This window comes from Mesoplodon densirostris, chromosome 16, assembly GCF_025265405.1.
Source record: "Mesoplodon densirostris isolate mMesDen1 chromosome 16, mMesDen1 primary haplotype, whole genome shotgun sequence".
Lineage (NCBI taxonomy): Eukaryota > Metazoa > Chordata > Mammalia > Artiodactyla > Ziphiidae > Mesoplodon > Mesoplodon densirostris.
Genome location: NC_082676.1, coordinates 64,626,575 through 64,648,295, shown reverse-complemented (window position 1 = coordinate 64,648,295; position 21,721 = coordinate 64,626,575). Strand labels below are relative to the sequence as shown.

Genomic DNA, 21,721 nt, shown 5'->3' with positions numbered 1-21,721 from the left:
CCAAAATAATTGTTAGACTTAACTGGATTCCACTTGTTCGCATAACTCCATCCATACTTCCTTTGAATTATCTAAAAGAAATTTATTTTTATTTAAAAACTTATTTTGCCCCAACATTTCTTGGTCTGTCCTTTGGACGATCTTGAGTTGCTGGAACCAGCGACCTGGCGGTGGATTGCTGGAGGGGATTGGAGACCCTGTGGCGCCTGCCGCGACACCTACCCTGCTCACGCCCTCTGCTTTAGGATCCAATCTCCCGGGATTCAGGGTCAGAAATGAGACGTCACTAGAGGGAGCAAGCGGATCCTTGCATGCCAGGAGTGAGACCCGGGAAGGTCGGGGCTGGGGCAACCCCTGCCCCAGCCCCCTCCCGGCTTGGCTCTCCAGAGCAGAAAGGAACTTCAGATACATGATGGACTGGGAGTGGGATCTAGGGGTTGTCTGCTCCTTCCCTACCCCAAATTCTGGAGACAGGGAGCCTCGGAGAATCTGCTGAGGACTCAGTGAGATTTCAGACTCCACCAACCTCGATGTGTGGACCTGGCCTGCATCCTGAATCCAGCCAGCCAAATGCGGAGTGGAGGTTAGGAGGCGGCGGGAACCCGCATGCGCACTGAGCACGAGAGAACACTGCAGCATCACCGTTAATGTTGTTGGATGTGCACATGGCATTGCGAGTATTTTAGAACAAAGGACTTTATTTGTAGAGATATTTGGTGGGAAAAAAGGCAAAAAGCTTTTACGGGTGAAGCAATGCTATATGTGCTTTAAAATACGTCAGAAAAAAAGTAGAGGGAGATAGATTTCAAAAACACACGGGAATGGGCCGTGTCCCGCGCGCGCCGCCGTCATGGGCGCGGGCGGCGGGAGCGCGGAGCGGCCGGTGGTGGTCCCTGCTCCTAAGGCGCGGGGCTGCGGCCTCGGGGCCCGCCCGCCGCCTACTCCCCGACGGTGGGGACCTTGAGGCCGCGCCCCCAGGCGCCGGGAAGCGCTCAGTCAGGTTGGCCGCTGTCGTCTTACGGGCGGTTCCAGGTGAGACCGCGTCCGCCGCCTTCCCGTCGGGGGTTCCCGCCCTCTGGGCCTCATAGCCCCGCAGGCATGTCCCCACGTACCGTCACGGTGGGGTCAGACCTCAACCTAGGGGTTTGGGGCGGACACCAGCGTTCGGCCCGTAACACGATGGGAGCCGCATTTCCCAGAAATTCCTCTGGAAGTTCGAGTTTGCCGAGGAGAAATCCGGAGGCAGCCAGAAGTGTGGCCTTCAGGGCTGCTCTCCAGGGAGCCTTCGTGAAGCACCTGCTTCCCTGCTGCAGACGAGAGACGGGCGAGGGTTCTCCAGGGCTGGGGACGGCAGTGGACTCCCTCGAGCTCCAGACCGTCCACCTCGGTGCTTGGGCTGAGGTCGTGGCAACAGTTTCCCTGACTTTCCTCCCCCACCTCATTCGGTGCAAGCCCCTGATTTCCCGTGACCCCAGACACCTATGGTCGCTTACGTTTTCCTGATGGACCGTTGCTTGATTTGGCTGTGGGTTCTGGAAGGGTGGTAGATTCTATTTTTCCCAATTATTGGCTTTCTTCCTTGATGTTGAACTTGGCCATGTGACTTCAAAGGCATCTGTAAAGTAACCAGAGCTGACTTTCAGGAAGAAACTGTAAAAGCTGTTGTGAGGGTCACCCCTCCCTTTCCTGCCCACCGTGTGAGAACAGCATGTGCACAATTAGGGCTGCTTTTTCACCCTGGACCCTGGAATGAACCCACAGCCACAGCCAAGCTACAGCCACTGCAGCTGATAGGTAGCACCAGCACGAAATAAACAGTTGTGATACTGAGAAAAACAACAACAACATGGGAATGGAGAAAGCTGTGGTGTTTGGGGGCAGGGGGTTATGTAAGTCTGCTCGATTTTGTTATTGTTTTTTGAGAACTCTAACAATAAGGATTATTTTGAAAACTTTATTCTTTGATCAAAGAATGGAGAGGTGCGAGTACACCCTCTCCTAAAGTTTATTTTTTTTAAAAAATCCACTGGAAATTTTCAGCTACTATTTCTTCTAAAACTATTTAGCCCCATTTTTCTCCTCTCTTGGGTCTTCAGTGACTCCAATATTATATATTTTGTTAAAGCCCCACAGATCCTTGAGGCTCTGTTATTTGGTTTATTTTATTTTTTAAGTTTATTTTCTCTGTTCTTCAGACTGGGCAACTTCTATTGTTCTGTCTTCAAGTTTACTGATTCTTCTGTCTTGTTCATTCTGCTGTTGCCCATCAATTAAGCTTTTTATTTTGGTTATTGTATTTTTCAGTTCTAAGTTTTCCATTTGGCTATTCTTTATATCTTCCATTTATTTGAGACTTTCACTTTTTAAATTTGTTTCAAGTAGCTTGTAATTGCTACTTGAAGCATTTTTACCACAGCTGCTTCACCCACCTTTACCCTCCTTGACAGATGGTTCCAACATTTGAGTCAGTGTCTCTTGTCATTTCTCCTTCCAGTTGAAATTGTCCTGGTTCTTAGTTTGACCAGTGATTTTCAATTGCATCTTGGACATTTTCGGTATTACGTTATGAGACTCTCATTTATGAGAGTCATTTATGAGATCTCATTTAAATCTGGTTTGCAGACTTCTCTGACTAGATGCCCCTCTGGTAGGGAAAGAGGGGGCTGCCCTGTTGCTGTCTGGTGGGGGCAATTCACACAGGGTGGGACCTCCTTACTGCTGGGCTGGAGTAGGTGTTCGTGCTCTCCACTAGGCCTCGGCTGATACCCCCTGTCTGGGGGGAGGAGGGGTGCCTCTTACTGCTCCCCTTGTGGACAAAGAGAAGGTTGGGGCAACATGGATGTCCATCATTAGAGGCTGGATTAATGCAGCACGAGGGTGTTGTTACTAGGTTCTGGGCCACCGGCTGAGGTGGCTCTGAGGTTTCTGTTCAGATCCCAGGAAGGGAAAGGGGAAGTGAGAAGAAACTGCGGCCGAAGTTAAGGGGTCCCCTTCGTGAGGTGCACGCTCAGGGCAGTCCTACCCAGCCGCCCAACTCTCCCATTTCGCCCCGTTGTGGGGGTTCTCTGGAGGCTCCCCGATCCTCCACTGGTCATTAACAACAGAAGCAGCGCAGCCCGGCGGCCAGAGCCTAGCTCACCCACAACACAGTTGGGGGCTTTCCCGGGCTGGGGCCCGGGTGGAAGTTCCCCGATTCCCAGCCCAGCAGCGTCGGCTCGGCGCTCCCTCTGGCGGCCAGAGGGGAAAACCACCTGGGAGTGTTGAGCCTCAGAGGGATGGGCGGAGGGCGAGGTGTCCCAAGCTGAGGCTGTGGCCTCCGGCTGTGTGTGGAGATCTCTCTCCTTACCTCCCACTCCCTAAACTAAGCCCAAATTCAGGACTCAGATTCAGGGCTTCTGGCCCTTCCGATCAGGCTGGCGGGCTGAATGTGGGCGGTGGAGGTCGATGGGCCCTCAGAGCCATATTTTGTTCCCGCAGGAGTCCCTGGGCTGGGTACCCTGGGAGTTCTTGGGATAAAAAGAAAAGGGAGAGGGCTCGTCCGGGATTTGAACCCGGGACCTCTCGCACCCTAAGCGAGAATCATACCCCTAGACCAACGAGCCACAGTAGACCTGAACTCCTGACTGCCTATTCCAGCTTATCTTCACATCATTTCCCTGTGCAGCCTCAGGCCCCCGTTTTCCCCATTCCGAACGGCCCCCGCATTGAGCTCGGATAAGTTCAGCTCTCGGCCCTCGAGAAGAGGATAGAGCATTGTCACCACCCCTGTGAACACCAGGTCTCGGAGGCTGACGCTCTGCGGATCCAGGACTCCCTTGTGCCTCTCCTGGTCCTGGGCTCGGCTGGCGTCTCCACGCCCAGAAGACTGACGCCTCCACAGCAGGGAAACTTGAGGGTCCTTTCTTCTCTCTACAGCCAAAGGCTCGGGACAGAGCTAGAGTCACGGTGCCTGGATTCCTCTGTCCCGACGAGCCCACGTGCGACGCAGCTGTCGCTCTCCTCCATTGGAAGCAAATTGGGATTCAGAGAAATGTGCGTCTTGTGAGGCTTAAGGACCAGGCGCACCGGTCACCCCAGAGGACCAGTTAGTGTGGCCTGGGCCTTTCCCGGGGCCCTCCCGTAGGAGCCTCCGTCCCTGAGCTGGTGGCCTTGTCCACAGCCCCCACCTCTCCCAGCCCCGGAGGCTCTGTCCTCTCCAGAGCTCTGCAGAGGGTCCCCAGTCCGCTCTTCCCTGTGCATCCCAGCGCCAGCACTAAAATGTTCAGAAGAGCTCATGCCTAGATTCCGATGGGCTTTCTCACACCTGAGGTACTACCCTTGCGTGTCCCTCTTGCTCCTGCGACCTCGGTGACCCTCCTCTCCACCGAGCATTCTGGCTCCATTCTGCATTCATCCCACAAACCCCCTGCGCCGGATCCTTAGCCAGGCCCCGCGCTGAGAACTCTGCAGGGACAAGATTTGTGGGGACCTGGAGAGGCCGTGATCTCTGAGCACGGAGAGGCACACACCTGGAAGGGAGGGGTCACGGGCTGGGGCAGGGAGGCTGGTTCAAGTCCTGACACAGGGGCAGAGTGAGGAGGGGGAGATGGGGGAAGGGCAGAGTGGGTGGGGTTGACTGGAGTGCACGTTGGAAGAGGGGCTGCTGCAGGGTCAGAGGGTGGAAGGAGGGGAACCACACAGCCTTGTTGTGGGGGGAAGGCCCATGGCCTAATGGAGTCTCGCAGGTCTTTTAAGCCAGAGATTGTGAGCCCCAGCTCCACCCGGAGCAGGGACTGCGTGTTGCGTCTTGGAGAAGGTTTCTGTTGCCCGGGTTTGGGGCAAATGGAGCTCCAGCTTTGGACATCGGCATAACTTAGCTCCTCCTACAGACCCCCGAGGCTGGGATGAGGGTGTTCTGGTTACTTTGCTAAGGCTGGGCTGTCATCCTTGGTACTGTGGGGGGCTGGGAGGGGGTAAGAGGCTCCTCATTCAGTCTAGCTCTTCTGACTTTTCAGTAGCGGCAGCTTTTCTAGAGTCTGGGACTTTGTGGGGAAGTAGAGGGAGGTCAGGAACAGAATCCCACCCAGGATCGGTTTTCCTAGCTGAGCAGGAATGGTAAACGATGTGCCCCGGCCCCAGGGACCTTCTGGACAGATGAACCATTGTGGGTGGGACCCAGGACCAGGTTCGGATTTTTCCATTATATTCCCAAGACATTGGTGGTCTTGGGCAGGCTGTGGCTCTGTGGAGTCACAGAGGCGAGGACTCTACAACGAGGCAAACAGAACTGGCCAACGAGCCCTCCCCTCTGGGACTTCGTGGGCCTCTCTGTGGCCCTGCACATAGATCCCCAGAGGAGTGGAAGGGGGCTGATTCTTTGGGTCACTTTAAGAGAATTGGAGCCATAAATAGGCAGGGGCTCGGTACTGAGTTAGGGTTTGGGTTTATGCAAGCAGAGGGAGTGTCAACCTAGGCTCCCCTGATCCTCGAGAGAGGCTGTTCCTTGCCCCCATCCTCAACCCCCAAGGACCACCCTGAATGACCCCAACCCAGGGCTGTGGCTAATGGCCCCACGCCAAAAATTCCACTTTAACACCAGGTGAAACATTCCCTGTCTGTTGACAGCTGGCTGAGAATGGGGGGCAGGGTGGGGGCGTGGTGCTGGGTTTGGATGTCCAGAGTCCCAGGCAAGGACTGTGTCCAGCCGCCAGAAGGCCGACTCCGGGGGTGGCTGCACCTTTGCCATTTTTTGCTGGACCTGCCTTTGGGACCCTGAGGAACAGGGCGTCAAAGGTTGCTCTTGTCTTTGCCTGGCTAGCTCAGTCGGTAGAGCATGAGACTCTTAATCTTAGGGTTGTGGGTTTGAGCCCCACGCTGGGCCCAGCTTTTGCCAAGCTGGGGTGAGGGAGTTCAGATTCTCTCCTGTAAAGCAAGCATTCACGGAATCCTACCCAGACCAATCACAAGACCCTTGGACAAATTCCAGGACCTCGACCCACCATTGCCTGAGCTAGGGTTACAGACTATCGTGGAGCTCCAGAGAAGGCATGGGACCTTTGCTTGGTAAAGGAAGGATAGACAGGGTGAAGTGGGTGAAGACACCTGTATGGTCTTTTTTTTTTTTTTTTTTAATTTATTATTGTTTGACCTCATGGAGGGGCCTGCTGGCTAGGAAGAGACTGCCAACCCCAGGGTCAGCTAATTCTAGAGAAAGCAAACAGTTTGCAAACCAACCAATTTCCAGTCCACACCCTGACCCAACTCCTTATCTAACTTTCACACACCAGGCCAATATTTCCCCTGCCCCAAATCACCCAGGGCCAGATATTAGACCCCTGAGGACAGCCCCTATACCCTAAAACCCACTGAATTATTCAAACGAGCCAGCCACTGTTTACCACACTCTGCCTTACTTTTCCCGCAGAAAGGATTTGCCCGAACCGCAGGAGGCTCCCAAGGGGGTCGTCGCCCACCCTGCGACGCTTTGGGGATCAACAGGGAGAGCCAGAATCCTCTATCGGAGTTCTCTTCTCCCCACCGCAGGCTGGTAAGCCCGGAGCCCGGCGCAAAAAGCGGAACCTTCCCCTCCTTCCCCCCTATTCCTCCTCCCCTAGAGATTCTAGGGCAGGGGCCCCACCGTAGGACCAGGGCCTACTTGATGCCAGTGCCCTGCCTCCTGCCTGCTCCCCAGCCACAATCCACAGCCCCACGGCTGTCAGCCTGAGGCTCGGGTTCCCCTGGAGAGTAAGGTGCTCTCCGGGTCACCCAAGCCTCTCGTCCCCGCCCCTCCCCCGCCCCCACATTTCTGCTCTTCACTCCCCTGGGGCTGAAAGAATCAATCCCCTGTGGTCCAGAAACCAATCCCCTCTGCCCTGTCCGGGCTTAGCGGACCCCTCTTTCTGCCCCTGCCGGCCTGGGTTTCCTGGGCCTCCCCGCTGTGATTCCAGTGCTCCTCCCAGTCCACTTCGGGATAAACCCTAGTCGCCGGGCGATGGGAATAGTTGTGAAGGAAGCACTGAAAGATAGTGCGTTAGGGAGGCTCGTTGGTCTAGGGGTATGATTCTCGCTTCGGGTGCGTAGAGGTCCCGGGTTCAAATCCCGAACGAGCTCAAGTTGTCTGTCCTGGTTTTTCACTGTTTTAAAGCTCGGGGATGAGAGACCGAGCCTAGAGACTCATCCGGCCATGCGTGTTGCGCTCCGCTCCAGGCCCACCACTGCTGACCCGGGCCCCCGCGCCCCCGCGTCCCTCCCCTCCTCCCCAGCCCAGGGAACCTAACTGCAGAAGTCCAGGCAGCCCTTGAACTCCCCAGTTCCCAAAAGCAGCTACGTTGAGTTCTTCGATCAGGGCAGCTCTTCCCCGGCTGGACACTGGTTTCCTCCGGCTGGTCCGACTGAGATTGCTGCTTTAAAGTGTAAAAATACGCATTGGTTTTTGAAGGCTTTGTTCAAAAAAAGTAAGAAGCCTGAGTACGTGCTGAAATGATACTTCGGATATATTGGGTTAATTAAAATACATTACACTTAATTTTACCTTTTTACTTATATTTTTTTAAATCTGTGGGAATTCCCTGCCGGTCCAGTGGTTAGGACTCCGCGCTCTCAATGACGGAGGCCTGGGTTCGATACCTGATCTGAGAATTAAGATCCTGCAAGCTGCGTGGCAAGGCCAAAAAAAAAAAAAAAATTAATTTAATTTAAAGACTTAAAAAAAGATCTGCTGCTAGATGAGTTTAAATGACAGATGTGGCTCGTTTTTGTGGCCTTCAACAATGGACTGCGCTGGGCTAGAGACATGACTTTTGTTGTTGGGGACAGAGGTCCCAGGTCCAAATGCTGACCGAACCCGTAGTTGTAAAAACATTCCCTTCTGTTTTAGACCCTGCAGCGGGGGGAGGGGGGGTCGCATTCCTCCCAACCCAGGCTCTGGACTCAAGACGTTTAGCCCTGTAGGCCTTAATTTCACCATCTGTTAAAGGGGGACAGTTTTGGTTCAGAACAATTTATTTAAAAGACCGTCCTTTCCCCCACTGCTTTGTAGTGCAAACTTTCACGAATCAAGAATCTGAGTATGTGTGATTCTAATACTGCGCTGCTTTGTTCCATGATCTGTTTACCCTTGTGACCAAAATAATTTCGGTTCATAATAAATCTTGGTATTCAGGAGTATAAGTCTCCAAAATTTGTTTTTCAAATTTGTTTTTGTTATTGTTGGTCATTTGTACTTTCATATAAGTGTTAGAATCAGCTTGTCAATTTATACAAAAATAGTGATTGGGATTTTGATTGGTCTAACATTGATTCTGTAGGTCAGCTGGGGGTGATTTGATATCATTACGAAAATGTCTTTCAACTCATGAACATGATGTATCTCTTCATTTATCAAGGTCTTCTTTAATTTATCATAATAGTGTTTTATATTTTTCTGAGATAGGTCTGGCACATCTTTCATTAGAATTTTTACTAGGTATTTGATTTTGTGGATGCTATTGTAAATTATATCACTTTGAATATAATTTTCTGGTTTTCAGTTACATAAAAATACATTTTTGTATATTAATCTTAGATTCAGTTACATTATGAAACTCATTATTTTTTATTATTTTTAATCTGTAGGATTTTCTACCTATTCAGGCATGTCCTTTGTGAATCATGGCAGTATTGTTTAATTATTTCCAATCCTTACTTATACCTTTTAACTACTTTTCTTGCCTGATTGCACTAAGACCTCTAATAAGATGTTAAATTGAAATGTGATAGGAGGCATTCTTGTTTTGTTTCAGAATTCATGGAGAGAAGCTTTGAAAATTCTTCCATTAAATATGTTTGCCATCTTTTAGTTTAATAGTTATTAGTTGTCAGTTATTATTGCTATGTAACACTCTCAGATGTAGTGGCATAAAGCAATATTTTATTATGCTCATTGATTCTGTGGGTCAGGAATTCAACAAGGAAGAGCAGGTATAACTTGTGTCTGTTAAATTTGGGGCCTGGCTGCAAAGACTTGCAGTCTAGAAACATCTGGAGGCTCCTTTAACAACACATCTGTCATATGAAATGAGATGAATCAAAGACTGAGCTCAGCTGGTGCTGTGGAATGGAGCATCTGCACATGACCCCTCCATGTGGCTTGGGCTTTCTCACAGCATGGAAGATTCAGGCTAATTGAATTTCTTACCTGGCAACTTGGAACCCCATGTATGTGCTCTACTGAACAAGATGGAAGTTGCATCCCCCTTCATGATTCAACCTTGGAGGTTCTAGAGTGTCACTTCTGCCATACATTATTGTATGAAGAAGTCACAGCCCACTGAGGCTCAGGGAGAAGAGACACAGAAGCCACTTCTCAGTGGAAAGAGTGTCAAATAATTTTGTGGTCATTAAAAAAAGTTTTATTCAGACTCACAGATATAGAGAACAAACTAGTGGTTACCCATGGGGAGAGGGCAGTGGGGAGGGGTATCACAAGTGCAAGGAGTTAGTAGGTAGAAACTATTATGTACAAAATAAGCTACAAGGCTATATTGTACATCACAGGGAATATAGCCAATTTTTATAGTAACTATGAATGGAGTGTAACCCTTAAAATTTTTTTAAAATTTATTTTTGGGTCTTCGTTGCTGCACGTGGGCTTTCTCTAGTTGCAGCTAGTGGGGGGCTACTCTTTGTTGTGGTGCGCGGGCTTCTCATTGCGGTGGCTTCTCTTGTTGTGGAGCAGGGGCTCTAGGTGTGCTGGCTCAGTAGTTGCGGCTCGCGGACTCTAGAGCGCAGGCTCAGTAGTTGTGGCCCACGGGCTTAGTTGCTCTGCGGCATTAAAATTGTGAATCACTATATTGTACACCTGTAACTTATATAATATTGTACATCAATTATACTTCAATTTTTTAAAGTTTTGATATATAATAAATTGTATACATTTAAAGTGCACAATTTAATATGTTTCGACATTTGTGTACACCCAAACCATCACCACAGTCAAGATAATGAACATATTCATCATCCTCCAAAGTTTTCTCATAGCTCCTTGCTCTGTCTCCTACCCCTCAACATCAGTTTGCTGAGAGTTTTTTAAAAATCAGGAATGGAGGTTGGAGTTATCAAATGCCTTTACTGCATGTATTGAGGTGATCACATGGTTGTTTCTTAGTCTATAAGGTGTACATTGATTTTTAAATGTAAACATTCTAGATAGTTTAAAAATACATATCAGAACTTTAAAGATATTGCACCTCTGTGAGATGCCCCTCACCCCCCAGCTAGCCTCAGTGGGTTCAGCCCCAGGTGGCCCCAGCTCCCTTCTTTCCTCACCTTCAAGGGTGTAAAGAAACACCCGTCCCCTAACCTCGGGGGTCCTAGAAGGTGCAGCTCTCAGAGACGTGGCTGACAACAGTTTTTGCCAGCAGAAGCCACCCCAGCATAGCAATGCCAAAATTGTGAGTGATTACCCCGGGTGGGACTCGAACCCACAATCCCTGGCTTAGGAGGCCAGTGCCTTCTCCATTAGGCCACCGGGGCACACTACCTGGTAGCTGGCTTCCCGTCGAGGACCCGCCCCCTTCCACGCTTCCGGCGCCCGATGTCTGTTCCAGCATTTTGCTGTGCTGGTTGCTTTGTTTAGGGCCCATCTTGGACACCCTCATGCCCGGTCCCGTTGGGTCCTGGGGCCTCCCCAGCTCATCGGCCGGTCAAGTCCCCGACGCGCCTGGTGCGGATGGAGGAGGGAGCCGGGCCGTTGGTGGAAGCCGCCCTGCGTGTGCATCTCCGGGACTGGACCCCGGACCCCAGAACACCGAGCCTAACTTCACCCTCCCCTTGGAGGTATCGGGACCGAAACTTCCCCCAGGTTCCCTCCCCCGGAGTGGAGAATCCAGCCTCTTCCCCAGATGGGGGAGTCAGGGTGACCGAGTACCGGGAGCATTCATCTTCGTTCTGGCTTTTTGGTTTAAGGGTATGGTGCTAGCCTTGGGGGCGACAGACCCCTCGCCCGAGTCTTGGGCATCCCGGAGTTTTCAGACCCTGTCTGTTTCAGGTGGGGCAAGCCGGGAAGGCTCCGAAGCCCCCTCCAGGAGGAGGAGCTCCACCAGGTCTCCCCTTTTTAGTGCCCAGCACAGGGGAGGCGGTCGCTTCGGATTTTTCCAGCTGGAGTAAGTGTCCCTCACCCTCCGCTCGTCTCGCCTGGAGGCGAGGGGGGACCGCGGGACCCTGTTGGGAAGGACACTGGGACCTGTGGACAAGGACCGAGGTGGGGATGCGAGGAGAGCTCGGAACCTCTGCACTCGTCCTCGGACCGGCGCGGCACCTTGTCCCACGACGACGCCCTTGAGGCTCGGACCCAGGACCTGGCCCCAGGATCATGCTCAGGAAGAGAGAGGAGGTCGCAGCTCCTCGGATTCCGGGCATCCAGACTGTGGACTCCGCGACCTCAGACCTCAAACCACCCGACCGGAGCACGCGACAAAGGGGACCCGGTTTGTCTGCGGCGGAGGCTCCAGTGAGTGGGCCGCTGTCCAGGGATCGGGGCCCCGACATTCCTCTGCGGCGCTGGAACTTGAGCCACGAGTGGGAGTCTGAGCTCCAGGATTCAGCGCCTGTACTCGCCTGCGGGACTTAAAGGATGGGAAGAAAAGGGGTAGGAGTAGCCAGTCACCTGGGGCCCACCTGCAGTTGTGCTGCCCGGCTAGTTCAGTCGGTAGAGCCTGAGACTTTTAATCTCAGGGTCGTGGATTCGAGCCCCACGTTGGGCAAGTCTCCTATTTTAGGGATCCCTGTCTCCTGCCCAGGCTTTCAACATCTTCGAAGGCTGTTTGGAGAGATCTTCCCTAGAAAACAAACACAAAATCCCAGTCTCCTCATTCTATGAGGAGGAAGAAGGAACCCCGTTTTGGGGTGTGATTTTCCCTCAGAGGAGACATTTGAGGTGGGGGAGGGGAAGGGGTGTGGCTTAAACATGGAAAGGCAGAGCCAGGCCTGGAGGGGTCCCCACCCTATGGGTGTGGTCTAGCATCTGCTCCTCTACTGACTGGGGTCTCCCTGCCTCACTCATACCCTTGAGTTGGCTTTGTGTGGGACGATAGGGCCCCCTACATCCTCACACTAAAGGAGACTCACATTCTACTCCTCTCTATGGGTGGGTGGTAGGGTTGTCTTACCGCAGGGAATGCTCCAAGTGAGGGTGCTGGAGGGGAAAGCATCCAAACCTGGGGATCGGGAGGAAAAGAGGCCAGGTCGGACGGGGACACCCACCCAGGAGGCAGGATCCTAACATTCCATTGCCCTTTGACTGAGGATCTGTGGTCACACTCCTGCTCCTAGCAGAGGAACAGGCTTGGATTTCAAACCACCCTCAGCCTCCTCCACTGCTGCCTCTGTCTCTGCAAGCAAAGGGCCTCAGAGCAGCCCTGACCAGAGCCCAAGGAACTCAACCAGTCTGCTCCTCCCGACCGCCCTGGGCCAGAGCCTGAAGACTGGTAGGGACCCACACCTGTATCCTGGTCTCTGGAGGCTCCCAAGGCATGGGAATTAGGTGGAAGGAGCTGAGGACCCTCTCTGGTCTACCTGCCTCCAGGGCACCAGGCTCTGCCTTCCTCTTAAAACACCCCCTTATCCCCCTAAGGCTGCTGCTACTGTGGATGCAGGGGAGGTTGCTGAACTGAGGCTCTTATCTCAGGGATGTGGTCTGTACCACACCTTGGACATGCCTTTTACGGCTCTGGACCTTTGGGTTTAACTGAGGCCTCCACCCAGATACTCTTGGGCTCCCAGCATGAGTAAATATTACTATCTCATTGTGGATCCCAGAACAACCTGGAATCCACAAAATAAAATAACCCATAGGACACCCCAAGATGTGGCCTCCTGGCCTTTTCCAGACATATTCTGTTCAGACCAACAGGAGAGAGCTGGGCCCCCCTGGGGAGCCCTGTGCAACATCCTGGCCCCTGCACGGGTGGACAGAGGAGGCTGGGAGCCCAGGTGACAGAGAGGATAGTATAGGAATAAGGAATAGACATGTTTAAAATTAAACCTGACCCCAGCATTAGGGGCCAGATTCTCTCTTATTTTAGGGGCCAATTTCTACCCTCCCCTCTCAAATGCAGGCAGCCCCACACCCACTGCACCCACCTTCCCTGCCCCAGCCCTGAGATGCTTCTCTCCAGGGACTCCTCCCAGCATCCAGGAGACCCTGTTGCCATTCACAGTCCTACCGTCACTGTGGTTCTGTGGGCAAGTTGGTACTCAGTGTATCCCCAGCCTCAGCTCAGGGCCTGGCTCAGCCAATGGTTGTCAGAAGAATGGACAATACAGTCCCCACCTAACAGGGAGCAACACCACTTCCAAGGCAGGAAGAGAGGCAGGGGAAGTAACTGACATTGATGGATCTCTAGGGGTATATGTCTAGCTTTAGGAGTGAGAAGCCCTGGATTCAAATCCTGGACAAGTCCTTTCCTTGCACTCAGGACACTTTTGTGGTGTGGATGGAATGGTGGGCCCTGATTCTAGGTGCCTTACGTTATGATGGAGAGCAAAGGGGTTGAGACAGGAGACAGTGAAGAGAGGGGGTCCTGCCCTCCCCCCTCGTTGTCCAGGTCTCACTTTGGGACACTGTGGGCTGACCCATGTCCCTGACCCATGCATCCTTACTTCTATGCACAGACTCCATCCCTGAACCTCAGTTTCAGGAGAATTCTGTGCTTCCTGGAGAGATCCTGAACTGGGAAATCTCCATGGCCAAGTGGCTTGTGGTCTGGGGTCTTGAGACTCCCCATAAGTGTGGAAGCTCAAGGACAAAAATCCTGGGCAGTTCTTTTAGGGTTGAGGGAGGGTTGCAGGACCAGGCTCCTCTATTCCTCATCTGGACTTCACAGATCTGGACCCACCAAGCCTGGGCTCTCAAGGGCCTCAGTTTACCCATCTGTAAAGTGGGGATAGTAGCAGCTCATGTCTCAAAGATTTGGTTGGGATCTTAAGTTACTTAATTTTTTGGTAAAGCATTTAGAACAGTGCCTCAAGACTCCTGCCTGAGTTTCTGGCCTGTCTGCCCACCCCAGGCCACCCCAGGCCACCCCAGCCACGTCCCTGAGCAGGGCAACTCTGGGCTGGTGGAAGCCCAGGTTTTCTCCCTGAGGCCCCTCCCAGTTCCTGGGGCCCCTCTTGCCTCCCCACCTCACACTCCTCCCCACCCCTTTGGGCAGGAACCTGAACAGTCTTGTCCTAGATTGGCAACCCCTAGCTCTGGCTCCTAAGGGCTTGCTCCCACCAGGTGATCCGGCTGGACTCAGAGTCAGGGTTCAGCAAAATATTTCAAGGGCAGGAGGAATCCACGGGTCAGGACTGCTTTCCATCGCTCTGAGGAAGAGGCTGGGTTCCCACATCCCTGGCGCCACCTCAAGCTGGCGCACCCACCTCCCCTGGCCTCAGGATGGTGCGGGGACCCTGGCCTCAACAGGTGGGCCTCAGGCGGTGTCAAGGCCCAGAGAAAGACCGGATTCGACTCGGCGACCGGCACCATCCAGGATCTCAGACTAACTTTTGGGGTTGGGGTTGAGGGCAATGCGTGCAGTTGAAAACGTCCATGATCTGGAACAGACCCTGGCATCTTCCTGAGCCGAGACGCGACTTTAACCTAGATATTCAGCAACAGCATCTATGTGGCCCCCTTGTCATTTTCGGGCCGCGGGGCCGCGAGTCCCGGGATCAGCTCGGGCGCGGCAGCCCTGAGTTCTGTCCACGCCGCAGGGCTTCTGGCGGCTGCTGAGCCGCCGGCCGTTCGTCCGTCCGTTGGTCAGTGAGGCGCCTCATCCCCAACCCGGCACAGCTGCTCCCTGGCCTGAAGACGCCGAGGATTCCAGGCAGTCTAGACCCGCAGAATGCCTTGAGGGGACTCCATGTCCTCGCTGACCCCAGGACCTGCGCCATCCAGTCATTTGGGAATGGTCCACAGCCAGTCAAGTTTGAAAACTTGGCCGCAGTCAGCCAACCACAGTTGCCCGGCTAGCTCAGTTGGTAGAGCATGAGACTCTTAATCTCAGGGTCGTGGGTTCGAGCCCCACGTTGGGCGGGCTTTTTGGTGCCTATTGTGGATTCCGGTCCCACGTGGGTTGGTTTTCTGCTCCCAGCTGTCCACTCCCGACTAAAATGTGCCCGGTTGGAGGCACAGTGAGCTGAAACACACAAATTGCTGCTCACTGGAGGAATCCGGGCTGGGTCCTGCCCTCGGTGTTGTCTGCTCCTTGTAGTGGGTGGGGCCTCTCATGGCAGCTTCTAGACTCCCAGGACAAGGCAAGAACCAATGCCCTTTAAGGCCGACAAGGGTTTTCCTCCTCGGGGAAAACTGTCCCCAGTTAAAATACAAGAAAGTGTGAAAACCTGGGCTCCTCCAGGAATTTGACCCTCTTGCACCTAATCGAGAATCATACCCTTGGACCAATGAACCATTCCACCTAACCGCCTCCGCCTCTCGCTCGGAGACACTGCTCCGTTGAGGGAGAATTTGATCCAGGTGTCGATCATGTAGGTGTCGATCAAGTAGAGGAATATAGGGCTGTTCAGTAGTTCCAGTGTCTGTTTTGCCTCCCTCCCTCACGAGGCCCAGGAGTAGATACCCCCGATTGGTCCCGTGTGGGGCCGCTTGCGGGCGAGCTGTTCACCCTGGAACAGGGCTGCGAGTCTCCTGCCTCCATGTGTAATAGGAAAGCCGTGGTTTCAGGGGCCTCCAGAGAACTGAGAGCCGCAGCTGCGCAGTCTTCCTCTGGCTCCCGCCGCAGGTGGAGCAGATAATCTAACCCTCGATCTGAAATCTGACAGCGGCTGCGAACCCGCGAACCCACAGAGTCGGATTCACAGGTGCGCAAGCTAACAACTGAGCTATCGGGGGCGAGCTTCACATAAATCATCTGTAGAAGAGCTGAGAGAGAAAAGAGACACGTTGATGTGGTGGCTCGTTGGTCTAGGGGTATGATTTTCGCTTTGGGTGCGAGAGGTCCCGGGTTCAAATCCCGGACGAGCCCTACTGTTTCCAGGGTTCAAATCCCGACAGCGCCCTTTCTTTTTCTTTCAGCGTTTTCAGCAGAGGACGGAAGATCGACCAGTGGAGGCGTCGAGGAGATGCAGACGGCTTCCTCTGAGAGTGGGATCGGCGCGCAAAGATGACTCCGGCAAACAGCGAAGGAAGGTGCGTTATTGGTTGCTCTAGGGGTGCACGTCTTATGGCTCGGGATGGTCACAGCTCAAGTCGCAGGTGAGCCCTACTCTTACTTAAAGTTGCGTTTTAGTGGTGGGGAGAGGGAGGGAGAGAGAGAGAGAGACAGACTCCCGGACTTCCCTGGGCAGAACTTCAGTGTTGGGTCCTGCGCTCGGCCCCGGGGCTTCCCAGATGAGAGAGCGAAGAAATGGCGCCACGGATCCAGAGGGGTGGGGGAATGGTTGAACATCTGGGAAGGACATACCGACTGCAGAGCATGCCCCAGAACCCGACCCCCGACTCCTGGACGCGGCCCTCGCTGTTCTGATGGCAGCGTCCTCTTACTGCCCAACAGGACCGGAGGAACCTCCTCCTCCTCCCCCTGGTGAGCTGGGAGGGGCGTCATGACCCGCCCAGGTGTGGGGTCTGGTTGGTGAGCTAACCCGCCTCCCTCTTGGGGCCGCCCCCCCACCCCCACCCCCCCGCCAGGCCATCCTAGGACATCCGAGGCCAGGACCGTAGCTGGCCGGCTGATCCAGTCGGTAGAACAAAGCGACTCTCAAAGTCAGCCTCGCAGGTGGGAGGTTGGAGGCCCCACGTGCTCGCTTTCTTGGTTTTGATCTCACCGTGGCGGGAGCTGGGAGAGGAGCCGGGAGAAGCGGGAGCAGCGCTGGGAGGCAGAGGCGGTGGTGCCCGTTTCCTCCGTGCACTCCTCAGGGGTTTGGTGAGCAATTACTGGGTGCCAATACTTGGGGGTTCGACTTTTTCCAAAGCGAGCGTCCCGGCGATAGCGGCCCAAGGACTCTTCGCGCCACCCGCCGGCTCTTGAGCAGTCCGCCTGCCCCGCGCGGCCAGGAGCTCCTCGCCGGCTTTGGCCTCGCGGGTCCCCAGCGCGCTCGCGGCTGCAAGGAGGCCAGCAAAGTGACCGAAGAGCGGCGCGGGGACTTAAGGCCGGCCGCCCTTCCTGGCCGGGGGCTCTTTGTCGTCCGAGCGCGGAGGAGAGGCGGCGGGGACCACCGCATTGGGGGGAGGGCAAGGGCTGCTGCCTACTTTGTCGGCACAGGGAGCGCTGGGATTTCTCCCTGCCCATGGGTCCTGGAACTCTACACTTCCCGGTGTGTGTGAAATTGGAGTCTCTTCTTCGAGCCACTTCATTGGCCTTGTCAGTCCCGCCCCCGGGGTGTCACAGCGTCATATGGGAGAGCCAAAGGATGCAGGTCGGGTGGCTCGTTGGTCTAGGGGTATGATTCTTGCTTGGGGTGCGACAGGTCCCGCATTTAAGTCCCGCATGAGCCCTACTTTTTCCCCAGTTGCGTGTCTCAGCCCCACTCAATGCCACCCACTGTGGTTTAGAAAATTTCATTGAGGACCAGTAGCCAAAGCGTCTCCACGAGTCTCGCAACAAGCTACTTTTGTCAGTCCAGGTTCGAGGCACCGAAGACGGGAGAGGTCTTTCCTTCCTCTGTGCATCAGGAGCCCCGTCTTCACCAGCTGGAGGCCTCTGAAACGTCAAGCCTGGGCTCAGGCTTGGGTCAGGAGGCCCAAGGCAGACTTGGGTCAGACTGCCTGGTCAGGAGGCCAAGGCATTAGCCTGGGGAGAAGCGATGGGTTGCTGGCATTTGCAACCGGCGTCCCGAGCCCGCCCCCACCCCAAATCCAGTCGCTCTACTTGGCGTGGCCTGCTGCGTCTCTCCTCCTTCCCTGCCAGAGGTCAGTAGGAGTACCGTGGCCCTGGACCCCAGCGCCCGCCAGAAGCCGTGTCCCCTCTGCCCTGTTCTGCAGCTCAGGGGGCCGCCTTCGTGAGGCACAAGAGGTGGACACCAGGAGCCCAGACACCAAGCACCGGGACTTGCTATCACGGGAAAGTTCAAAATCTAAGCATCTGAAGAACAATAGTGGGTGTGTTGTTGGTCTGGGGCTATTATCCCACGTGGTTACACCCCCACCCCATGTCCTGCCAGCTCAATAACGTCAAGCAACAGATTCAGGACAACATACACCTTACCACTATCAGAGAATATCTAGGACCTGTGAGTAAGCCTAACAAAACATGTTCAAGAACTCTACAGGGGTGGACCTCTGTTGTGCAGACCCCTGAGGTGGGGATGGCTCCAGACTCCAAATTCCTACAAAACGCTTGCTCAGTGGGAAGGCACCTTTCCTCAAAGTACCCGGGAGTGAGAGGAAATCAGGAGGGAGGTTAACTCCTCCAGCCTTTCCCACTTCCCCGGGCACACTGGCCCAGGAAAAGTCCCCCCCACCCCCATGGGGTCTCAAGTGCTTGCTGGCCAACGCCTTCAGCTTGTGCTGGAAAGAAGAGTGCCATGGGGTGCCAAGAGCATTTGCCTCTCATAGGATCTTAAGGATGGCTACGCTGGAGAGAAGGAAGCAGAGAAATGGGTGGCAGAGGGTCTTCCTTTTTGTTTGGGATGGTGAGTTTGTGTGCCATGAACAAAGGATCATGAATAATCCAAAGTTGGGAACTTGAGGACCAACTGGGGTGGGGGGAAATCAAGTAGAAAATTTAGTTTAAAGTGACCCATGACTGGTAAATCCTTAAGTCCCTAGCAGAAGTAAACAATTTTCTGTAGAGAAATACACTTTTATTATAGATCTCACAGGATTCCCCACACAAGGAAAATGGGCTACTCACAATGAAAAATAGCAAGGAAACGAGGCACCATGAACAACAACCAATGAACAATAGACAATGGAAATAAAACTGGAAAGATTTCAGATGCTAAGATTATCAGACACAGACTATAACACAACTGTCTCTACCATGTATAAAGACATGAAAGACAATAATGAAAATATATTTGAAAACAGGAGCTCTGTAAAATGCTTTAGAAGAATGAAACAGGGCTTCCCTGGTGGTGCAGTGGTTGAGAGTCCACCTGCCGATGCAGGGGACACAGGTTCGTGCCCCGGTCCGGGAAGATCCCACATGCCGCGGGAGCGGCTGGGCCTGTGAGCCATGGCCACTGAGCCTGTGCGTCCGGAGCCTGTGCTCCACAACGGGGGAGGCCACAACAGTGAGAGACCCACGTAACGCAAAAAAAAAAAAAAAAAAAAGAATGAAACAGGACTAAATTTTTCTAAAAATAAAATTATGCAAAAAATGAAACAAACCTCAATAGATGTATTAACAGTTGGTTTAAAAAGATGAGAGAAATGGTAAACTAAAAATAGGTCAAAATAATACAAAAACAAAACCCCCCTAAAATATCCTAATATGATTACAAATTAAGCAATACACTTCTAAAAATTCCATAGGTTAAGGAAGAAACTACAATGGGATTTAGAAAATACTTAGAAATAAAGGATGATAAAAATACTACATACCAAAACCTTTAAGACATGGCTAAAGCAGTAGTTAGAGGGAAATTGATAGCCTTAGATGTGTATAATAGAGAAGACAGGTTGAAAGCTAATGACAATAAGTTAGAAAAAGTACAGCAAAAATAAAATCAGATAAATTAGAACAAGGGAAGAAATGATGAAGAGATGAACGTAATGAAGTTGAAAACAGGCATACAATAGAGATTAATGACAAATCTTGGAAGGCAGGTCTTGGAAAAAGCTAATGTTATTGATAAAACTCTGCAAAAACTGGTTAAGAAATAATGACAGAAGACACACATAACCTATATCAAGGAATGACTTTACACTTATTGCATAATTTAAGAAGATAATAAAAGCATATTCTAAACAACTTTGTAAAAATTTAGAAAAGAACATATAATTTTTTGAAATATAAAACATGCCTTAATGGAATCAAACTTGAATAAAAAGGTAAATGATCTTAAAACTAATAAAGTGAATCAATAGTCAAGTATTACCCTCCAACGAAAATTCTTGACCCAGATGGCATCAGTGGAGCACGCTAACAAATATTCAAGAAATAAAATTTTAGTCTCACACAAAATCTTGCATAGAAGAGGGAACCTCTGAACACGTTTTGTGAGGCTAGCGCTGTTCTGATAACAAACTAACCATGGACAGCATGAAAAAGACATCTAAAAGTACATAATCTTGCTCATGAAAATAAATATAAAATCTTAAAATATTAGCCAACCAAATCTTACGAGATGTAAAAAGAATAATATGCCACGGCCAAGCTGAATTTATCCTAGGGAATGCAAGGTTGATTTGACATGAGAAAATTGGTAAATGTATTCAATAAATTCAGGGGAAAGTATCTGATACAATCCAACTTTCATTCATGATTTTTAAAATTCTTAGTAAATTATCCAAAGAAGGTAATACCCATAACTTCTCAAATTATCTACAAAATACTGCAGCAAATTTCATATTTGTGGTGAAACCTTGAAAACATTCTCTTTGTGGTTAGAAATGCAAAAAGGATGCTGACACTCTCTACTTCTATTGAACATTTTATTGGAGACAGTGGGTCACCACATATGTGGGGCTTCCCTGGTGGCGCAGTGGTTAAGAATCAGACTGCCAATGCAAGGGACATAGGTGTGAACCCTGGTCCGGGAAGATCCCACATGCCGCGGAGCAACTAAGCCCGTGTGCCACAACTGCTGAGCCCGCGTGCCACAACTACTGAAGCCTGCATGCCTAGAGCCTGTGCTCCGCAACAAGAGAAGCCACCACAATAAGAAGCCATGCACCGCAATGAAGAGTAGCCCCCGCTCTCCGCAACTAGAGAAAGCCCGTGCGCAGTAACGAATACCCAACGCAGCCAAACAAACAAACAAAAAACCACACCTAAACATGTAACTACCATATGACCCAGCAATTTGGGTATTTATCTCAGAAAAATGAAGACTATGTTTGCACAAAAACCTGTACACGAATGTTTATAGCTGTTTTACTTGTAACAGCCAAAAAAACTGGAAATAATCCAGAGGTACCACTAACTGTGGTACATCTCGCCCTAGGTTTTCACCCTTGGCACCGCTCCCTCCGTCCCCCTACGCCCAGCTGCTTCTCCCTACACCCGACGTCAGGTGGGCCGGTGGGCACAGGGGCCAGACCGGGTTCCCTAGCTACTGGGTGGTGAGGGAAGTCCTGGACTAGAAGCACCCTTGTTGCAGCAGGGAGCGTCGGTGGGGAGTGGAACCTGTGGTGGGGAACCCCCTGTGAGGCCCAGGAAGCTTTGGCGGCTGACCCACCCCTGGTGCCCTCGTCTAAGTCATTAACCATTCTAGATCCCATCATCTTCACATTACTCCCCATCAACATGTACAACGATAGCTCTAGTTCTTGGGTGCCCGGCTAGCTCAGTCGGTAGAGCATGAGACTCTTAATCTCAGGGTCGTGGGTTCGAGCCCCACGTTGGGCGAGCTTTTTTTTCCTGGTTTGGACCTTTTGTTTGGAGTCCTGAGAAACTCAGCAGGTAGCGACTAGTAACCAGGATACCACACCTGGGGGAGCGGGTTTTCCAAGCAAGGCGTTCCTGTGACCTGCCGTCAAAAGGCACTCAATGCAGGGCAGAAATAGAGACACAGATGTAGAGAGCAAATGTAGAGACACCAAGGGGGAAAGTGGCCGGGGGTAGGATGAATTGGGAGATTGGGATTGACATATATACAC

General features: G+C 52.2%; 7 non-coding genes across 7 annotated transcripts; 5 read left to right on the top strand and 2 right to left on the bottom strand.

Moving 5' to 3' along the window:
- Window positions 1-3,530: 3,530 nt before the first annotated feature.
- On the bottom strand, window positions 3,531-3,602 carry TRNAP-AGG (transfer RNA proline (anticodon AGG)). The gene has a single exon. It is a non-coding gene; the product is annotated as a tRNA-Pro (tRNA).
- Window positions 3,603-5,787: 2,185 nt separating this feature from the next.
- On the top strand, window positions 5,788-5,860 carry TRNAK-CUU (transfer RNA lysine (anticodon CUU)). Its single transcript has one exon. It is a non-coding gene; the product is annotated as a tRNA-Lys (tRNA).
- A 4,558-nt stretch (window positions 5,861-10,418) lies between these two features.
- Window positions 10,419-10,491, bottom strand: TRNAR-CCU (transfer RNA arginine (anticodon CCU)). The gene has a single exon. It is a non-coding gene; the product is annotated as a tRNA-Arg (tRNA).
- Window positions 10,492-11,647: 1,156 nt separating this feature from the next.
- On the top strand, window positions 11,648-11,720 carry TRNAK-UUU (transfer RNA lysine (anticodon UUU)). Its single transcript has one exon. It is a non-coding gene; the product is annotated as a tRNA-Lys (tRNA).
- Window positions 11,721-14,961: 3,241 nt separating this feature from the next.
- TRNAK-CUU (transfer RNA lysine (anticodon CUU)) lies at window positions 14,962-15,034 on the top strand. The gene has a single exon. It is a non-coding gene; the product is annotated as a tRNA-Lys (tRNA).
- Window positions 15,035-15,911: 877 nt separating this feature from the next.
- Window positions 15,912-15,983, top strand: TRNAP-UGG (transfer RNA proline (anticodon UGG)). The gene has a single exon. It is a non-coding gene; the product is annotated as a tRNA-Pro (tRNA).
- A 5,414-nt stretch (window positions 15,984-21,397) lies between these two features.
- TRNAK-CUU (transfer RNA lysine (anticodon CUU)) lies at window positions 21,398-21,470 on the top strand. Its single transcript has one exon. It is a non-coding gene; the product is annotated as a tRNA-Lys (tRNA).
- The last annotated feature ends 251 nt before the right edge of the window (window positions 21,471-21,721 follow it).